Here is a 7,101-nt window from a genome sequence, read left to right as displayed (position 1 = left end):
AGTCGACCCAGGACGCTGAGCTGAGCAGTCGCGTGGGAGCCCAGGTGAGTCGCGGCCGGGATAGTCAGTGTGAGGGACCGGGCTGCGGCTTGAGAGTCACCGGGCCGGGGTGGTGGGCTGCTGGGCCGGGGTGGGGGCGGTCACTGGCCTGCGAGTCAGTGCTGAGGGCCGGGCCGGTGCGAACGGTCACCAGGCTGAGATGGCGGGCTCCTGGCCGGGTGGAGGACCTTGGATGGGCAGAGGAAGGTCCAGGGCTGTAAAGGTACCTTAAAACCCTACCCTTCCAGCAGGCGGGGTGACTGCACAAGCAGCTACTTACCCAAGAAAATGTTTTGAAGAGATGAAACTAACAACAACAAAAGCATCAAAATCCATGAGATATAGTTTCCGCTTATCTTTGTTGGTGAAGTGTGTCTACTGTAGGCAACAAATAGGTGTTTTTTTTTTTTTTTAAATCGAGTCTACTAAACTGTGGCGTATGATTGAGTTTAAGCCATTTACATTCAGGATTAATATGTATGGGTGTTACTTTGGTCCTGTCATTTTAGCAATGGATTGTTCATTGGTTTAGTCTTCTGTTGTCATTTTGTTGCCTTTGGTTTTGTTTGGTGCTGTTCCTCTTCTCTGTCAAGAGAATATCTTGAAGTATCGTTTATAGGGCAGGTTTGGAAGAAACATATTCTCTCTTTTTTTTTTTAACAATGATTCATTTGCATTTTATTGTTTCATAAAGAGAAGAAAACAAAAGCTGTCTGGCTTTCTCCACACCAACCAATAATTTTGCATTGTTAAAGTTTGGGATGTTTTCCAAAATGGTGCCCAGTTCAGCTCTAGGAAGCAAATTGGGCTGATAAATCCACACTGTTCTTGCACTGCCTATCTGTGATCTGCTGCTCTGTCTCTGCTCCTGGTCAAATCAAACATACCAGCAGGATGGACTGTTTTTTTTTTGTTTTTGGTCTGGGTTCACCTCCCAAGCTCCCGGTAAAAGTTCCTTCGCACCTGGTTGCTGGTGCAGTTCCAGCTGCTGGAATGCCGCTGGAGTATCAGTCACTGCAACACCACACCATTGTGTCTGCTGGTTTCTTGTGTTTGTCAGTCTCCAGATACCCCTCTGCTGATGTTCTGTTCTCTCCTCTTTCTTGGAAGGTAACCTCTCTGCTTCATCCTGATTAAACATTTCTCTGTTCAGATGTGTCCTTACCTTGTTCTGACATCTTGATTCTCCCTTTTCCCATTTCTTGACTGGTTTGTTTGTTTTGTGCTTATGGTTGTTCTGGAATTCTTTGAATGCATATGTTTTTTTTAATGTGGTGTTTGAAAATAAGCTATTGTTTTCATTACTAGAGAATAATAACCCTTGCATATTATAATAAAATATTTTACTATACAAAATCTATGCTTTATCTTTAAAAAAAAAAGAACTAAAGAAGAAAGTGTGATAAGTCTTCTGCGTATTCATTCTCTTGCAAATGAGCTAGAGTTATTCCTGCTTGTCCAGAGAAAACTTCAGTAGGGTTTCTGACAATGTGATTTTGACCCTTACTGTGTCATTTTGTCTGAGCAGCATGGACTTGTCACTGTGAGGCTAATGGTCCATGCTTCTTTCTAGGCCTTTTCTTGCTTCCTGGACACAGATCATCGACTCTTGTCACATTAGTGATTGGGAGTGTCTACTGGAAAAAGTGACTCCAGACCTAGAGTACCTCAGCCTGCTGGACAGTGTAGCATGTTCCAGTGATCTGGTCATCATGGAGAAAGATGAGGAAGACTGCAAGAACTACAGGTGAGTATGTGGAGGGAGAATGGAGAAGTGTCAGTTAAGCATCAGTGGACTTCCAATTGTGATGTTAAAGTATCACCTTCTGGTATGGTTCAGTCATTGTCTCTCTTTTTGAGGTCCAAGGAGTGAATGAAGTTGAAAGATTATGTGATGAGGGCCTGGCAGCATGGCCTAGTGGCTAAAGTCCTCACCTTGAACTCACCAGGATTCCATATGGGCGCCGGTTCTAATCCCGGCAGCTACACTTTCCATCCAGCTCCCTGCTTGTGGCCTGGGAAAGTAGTTGAGGATGGCCCAAAGCCTTGGGACCTTGCACCCATGTGGGGTACCCAGAAGAAGTTCCAGGTTCCCGGCTTTGGATCAGTGCAGAACCGGCCATGCTGCTCACTTAGGGAGTGAATCATTCTTCTCTGTCTCTCCTCCTCTAAGTATATCTGACTTTGTAATAAAAAATAATAAATAAATATTTTTTTTAAAAAAGAAAGATTATGTGATGGCCTAGATCAGTCCATCAGGATTTTATTTATTTTAGAAAGGGCTATGTGCTTATTTTAGGCATGGAAGTTATTGAGATCATTTCCCAACTCTTTACCTCTGCTCGCTGCTTTGCAGCATGGAAGTAATCATAAATAATTTATGCTTAATTGACCATTGCTATGTTCCCGTAAGGCTTTATTCACAAAACAAGCAGTGGCTGGATTTGACCTATGGGGTGTAGTTCATTGATCTTTGCTCTGGATTCTTAGATCTTCCTGAGGTCTATCTCACAGTCACTTGGAGAGCGATCACTTCCATCCAAAGTTCAGGAAGCCAGCTAACATACAATCCCACACACACTTAGCACCATTAAGCTGTGCCTTGCTGTGCACCAGCCATGTGCTCAGCTAGGCTTTGGATAGAAAGAAATGCTTGCTTTCCTTTGCTTTATAGACCATTTTCTTGGGAATGCCTGATGTAAATGCACTTGCTCTTGGTGACTCTACTTTACTAAGCTAATTTTATTTTCCTACTTCATCTTGGCGTGCCATATATTCCCATCCTTGATTTGTTACATACATTTTAATGGTACCTTTCACATATGTGACTTTTCTGTCCCTTTTGATAGAGGCTTTCCTTAACACCCCAGCCAACCATTGTGGCCGGAAGCAGAAAGTGAGAACAGAAGGAAGGGAACACTAGGCTGCTAGGTCCTTTAGGACAGAAACTTGGATGGGTTTTGGAAAAGGGATAATGGTTTGAATGGGACTTGTTCTACTTGTTCTACTGAAATTCATGAAAATGTAGGCTCACCTAGAAATATACTTGGAAGCACTAATTTTTTAGGAGATTTATTTTTATTGCAAAGTCAGATATACAGAGAGAAGAGACAGGAAGATCTTTCATCCGATCAATCTTTTGGGTCTCCCAGGTGGGTGCAGGGTCCTAAGGCTTTGGGCCATCCTCAACTGCTTTCCTAAATCAGAATCAGGAAACTGGATGAAAAGCAGGGCCATTGGGATTAGAAATAGCACACATATGGAATCTGAGTGTGTTCAAGGCAAGGACTTTAGCTGCTAAGCCGCTACACCTGGCCCCAGGAACATTAATTTTGTATAAAACCAAAGCTTTAAGGAATATTGGCAATTTTATTTAACATAAAAGAGTAAAAATAGTCTGCTGCTGAATATTGTATCCCATATGTGCTTATATGTAAGGCTGTAGAAGAAATTCATTTAGATTTCTCTGTTGGAAAGAATTTTGTGCTTTTGGCCTTATTTTTTTAGATATTCTGAATAATTTGAAAGGTATTTTACATCTGATCATATTTTTAGAAATACTTATTTATTTTTATTGGAAAGTGAGTTACACAGAGAAGAGGAAAGAGAGAGGAAGATCTTCCATCCAATGATTCACTCCCCAAGTGGCTGCAGTGGTTGGAATTGAGTTGATGCAAAGCCAGGAACTAGGACTTTCTTCCAGGTCTCCCACATGAGTACAGAGTCTCAAGGCCATCCTTAACTGATTTCTGAGACCACTGTCAGGGAGCTGGATGGTAAACAGGGTGGCTGGGACACAAATCAGAATCCATATGGTATCCATATATGAACCATATCATATTTTTAAAAATCTGGACCAACATTGTGACATTGTTAAATCATTGTCTGTGACACTGACATTATGTTCAGGCACCAGTTTTTGTCTTGGATGCTCTGTTTCAATTCAGCTCTCCGCTTATGTTCCTGAGATAGCAGTGGAAGGTGACCTCAGTGTTTTGGCTTCTGTTGCACATTTGGGAGATCTGGATAAAGCTCCTGGTGCCTGCCTTCATCCTGGTCCAGCCCTGAAAGGTGTATTCATTTGGGAGTTGAACTAGCCCATGGAAGATTTCCCTCTGACTCTGCCCCTGCCCTGCAATTCCTTCAAAGAAACACAAAAATATAAAATAGTATAGGCCCTTGTTTAAAATAGAAAAGTTCTCTAAGTGATTGTCCATCATAGTCATGAATATTTTCATTTTGGGTTTGATAGTATAGATTTGTATATGACTTCTGTTAGAGAAAGTATCTGCCTATAACTGTATATTTGATAGTACAGTGAGTGCTGTTAGAGGAAAAAATATATACATATAACTACTTCCTACTCCCAGTTTTACCAGTCATTTTCCAGAACCAGGAGCCGGGAGCCTCATCATGTGGATGCATGGACCCCAGGCCCTGGGCCACCCTCTGTTGCTTTCCAAGGTGTATTAGCAGGGAGCTGGATTGGACATGAGACCACAGGGACTTGAACTGTAGTAACCCATGTGAGATGCTGAGATTTCCAGCAGTGGTTTAACCTGTTACCCATAGTGCCAGCCCAAGATTCTGAATCTTCGATTGACCTGGTGTGGGATGACGATTGAGGTATAATTTGGGGGTTTACTATGGTTGGTTGGGTTGATGCTATATGACTACTAGGATATGGGTATCCTGGACCTTGCAAGTCCCCACAAGGACACAGACCGTCACACGACCAGTTGACTGTGGGGCTGTTGATGGGGCGTGGGAAGGTAAGAGACCTGCGAGAAGAAGCAGCTTTTTCAGCCATCCACTCAGTAACTGTAGGAACCATGTCCATTTTGCAGCTTGCTGTCTTGATGCTTGTCTTATTGTGGCACAGGCAAGGCCCCTGTTTTTGGGAACCTCACAGCCCAGAAAGCAAAGAGATACCATGCTCCACAATGGTGTGGGTGGTGGGAGAAACAGCAGTAAGTGTGCATGTGGCTCCGGGTTGCAATGCCCAGCTCTGTCCACACTTGTAGGGGTCTGTGTGTTCCAGCATGAGGACTTCCTGCATGTAGATTGAGTTGTAGGGAGCTCTTGTCCAGGGTGCTTTTCTGGAGGCTGGGATTTATGATTATCCTGGCACCTGGCTTAAACTGTGGGCTGCATCAGCTGAGGAAAATTATGCCACATTTTGTGTCAGTGTGATGTTTTTCTTTCCTTTTGTTGAAATTAGAGTAAGCAGAACAGCCTGACACTCAGATTGCCTTGAATGAAAAAATACACATACGTGTATGAATGTTTGAACAGTGTCAGGCTTGCCTCTCATAACTTTTGTAAGTCTAAGGGTTTCTTCTGTAGCTTAATACTCATTTCAGTGGCATTGACAACACATGGATTAATCTAAAAATTTCTGGATATCCTGTTATGAACTTTAGAAATTTACACCAGCTACCAAAAACATTATTTCTATGTACATTTCACTTGGTTCCCTTTTTAAAAAAAAACATTTATTTTTATTGCAAAGTCATTCATATATATATATATATATATATATATATGAGGAGAAACAGAGAGGAAGATCTTCCATGCAATGAATTGCTCCCCAAGTGACTTCAATGGCTGAAGATGGGCATATCCGAAGCTAGGAGTCAGAAGTTTCTTCCAGGTCTCCCATGTGAGTGTAGGGTCCCAAGGCCATCCTCAACTGTTTTCCGATGCCACAAGCAGGAAGCTGGAAGGGAAGAGGGGCTGAATGGATTAGAACCAATGCACAAATGGGATCCTGGTTCATTCAAGGTAAGGACTTTAGCTGCTATGCTACTGCACCAGGTCCAATTCCCATTTTTAAGAGAAAGACTTCATTATTCTTGTATAGCACTGATATCTTGAAGGATGTAAGAAGATTTCTATTTTTTTCTTAAGTCGACAGGTCGTTATTAGAGGTTGCCAATCACTGGGAGAAGGCCATGATGCTGATGCTGGACATGCTGTCAAAATCTATCTTCTCGATGTTCTTGGGCTTGATGCTCTCCTCCTGGCTGCAGATGAAGATCTGGACCGACTTGTCAGCACTCCAGCCATATTTACTCATCCACATTTTCAGCTGACTGTCATTCAGGTCCCCAAGCATCTCTGACAGCAGGCAGCGGTCAGTGTGCTGGTAAGTGATGTCCATGACGTGGCAGATGAATTTGTGGACAGAGTCTTCGAAATCGGTGATTCCTTCCAGGAGGTCCATGTTCTCTTCCAGGGCTTGCCAGAAGGCCTGGAAGCGACAGGTCTCCAGCAGGTCTCCAGGGTACAGGATCTGCCGGATTGGCCACTCTTCTTCTTTTTTCTTTTTTCTTTATTGATTACATTGTATTATGAGACATAGTTATATAGGTACTGGAATTCCCCCTCCCCTAGCCCTCCTACTATGGTGGATTCCTCCACCTTGTTTTGTAACCACAGTTCAAGTTCAGTTGAGATTCCGTCATTGTAAGCATATACCAAGCATAGAGTCCAGCATCTTATTGTCCAGATAAGTTCAACATCGGCCTCTCTTCTTAATGGGCCTGGTCGATCATGCACTTGCACAGGGTGAAGTCAGCATGGAACAATTTGGTGAGGGCCTTCAGCAGGATCTGGGCCATGACTGTGGTCTGGAAGAGGGCTGGGTTGAACTGATACAGTTTCAGCACAGCGAGATTGGCCTCCAGGCTGTAGGCCTTCTCCTTGGCCTGTGTCTCCGGGTAGCACTCCAGGGTGGCCAGGTTCTCAGGATTGTATCTTTTGATCCCCTTGAGCAACTTACTCACGTTTTCTCTCATGTGCTCAAACATCACCATGGGCTCCCTGCTTTCACCACCACCATGGCCACAGGACCCAGTATTTTCAGACGCTCAATAGAGGAGGTCTCCCAAGACCGGAAGAGAAGGGAGGTTTCTATTTAATGTGGCATTACTTTATTTTGATATTTTCTTTGATTATACGTGACTAACACACATTAGTGACATTTTGTGCATGATTTGTGTTTTTGGTGGTAAAGATGGAAACAGGGACCAAGATATGTTGCTAATGAAGGCAGAACTT

The 7,101-nt window shown here is 43.3% G+C and overlaps 1 pseudogene; it reads right to left on the bottom strand.

Moving 5' to 3' along the window:
• Nucleotides 1-5,977: 5,977 nt before the first annotated feature.
• On the bottom strand, nt 5,978-6,857 carry LOC121166524 (annotated as a pseudogene).
• Between the last annotated feature and the right edge of the window lie 244 nt (nt 6,858-7,101).

Source organism: Ochotona curzoniae, unplaced genomic scaffold (assembly GCF_017591425.1).
Source record: "Ochotona curzoniae isolate NIBS_2020 unplaced genomic scaffold, NIBS_Ocur_1.0 patch163, whole genome shotgun sequence".
NCBI lineage: Eukaryota > Metazoa > Chordata > Mammalia > Lagomorpha > Ochotonidae > Ochotona > Ochotona curzoniae.
Note: the sequence above shows the minus strand (reverse complement) of the source record. Positions and strands in the feature narration are given on the sequence as shown.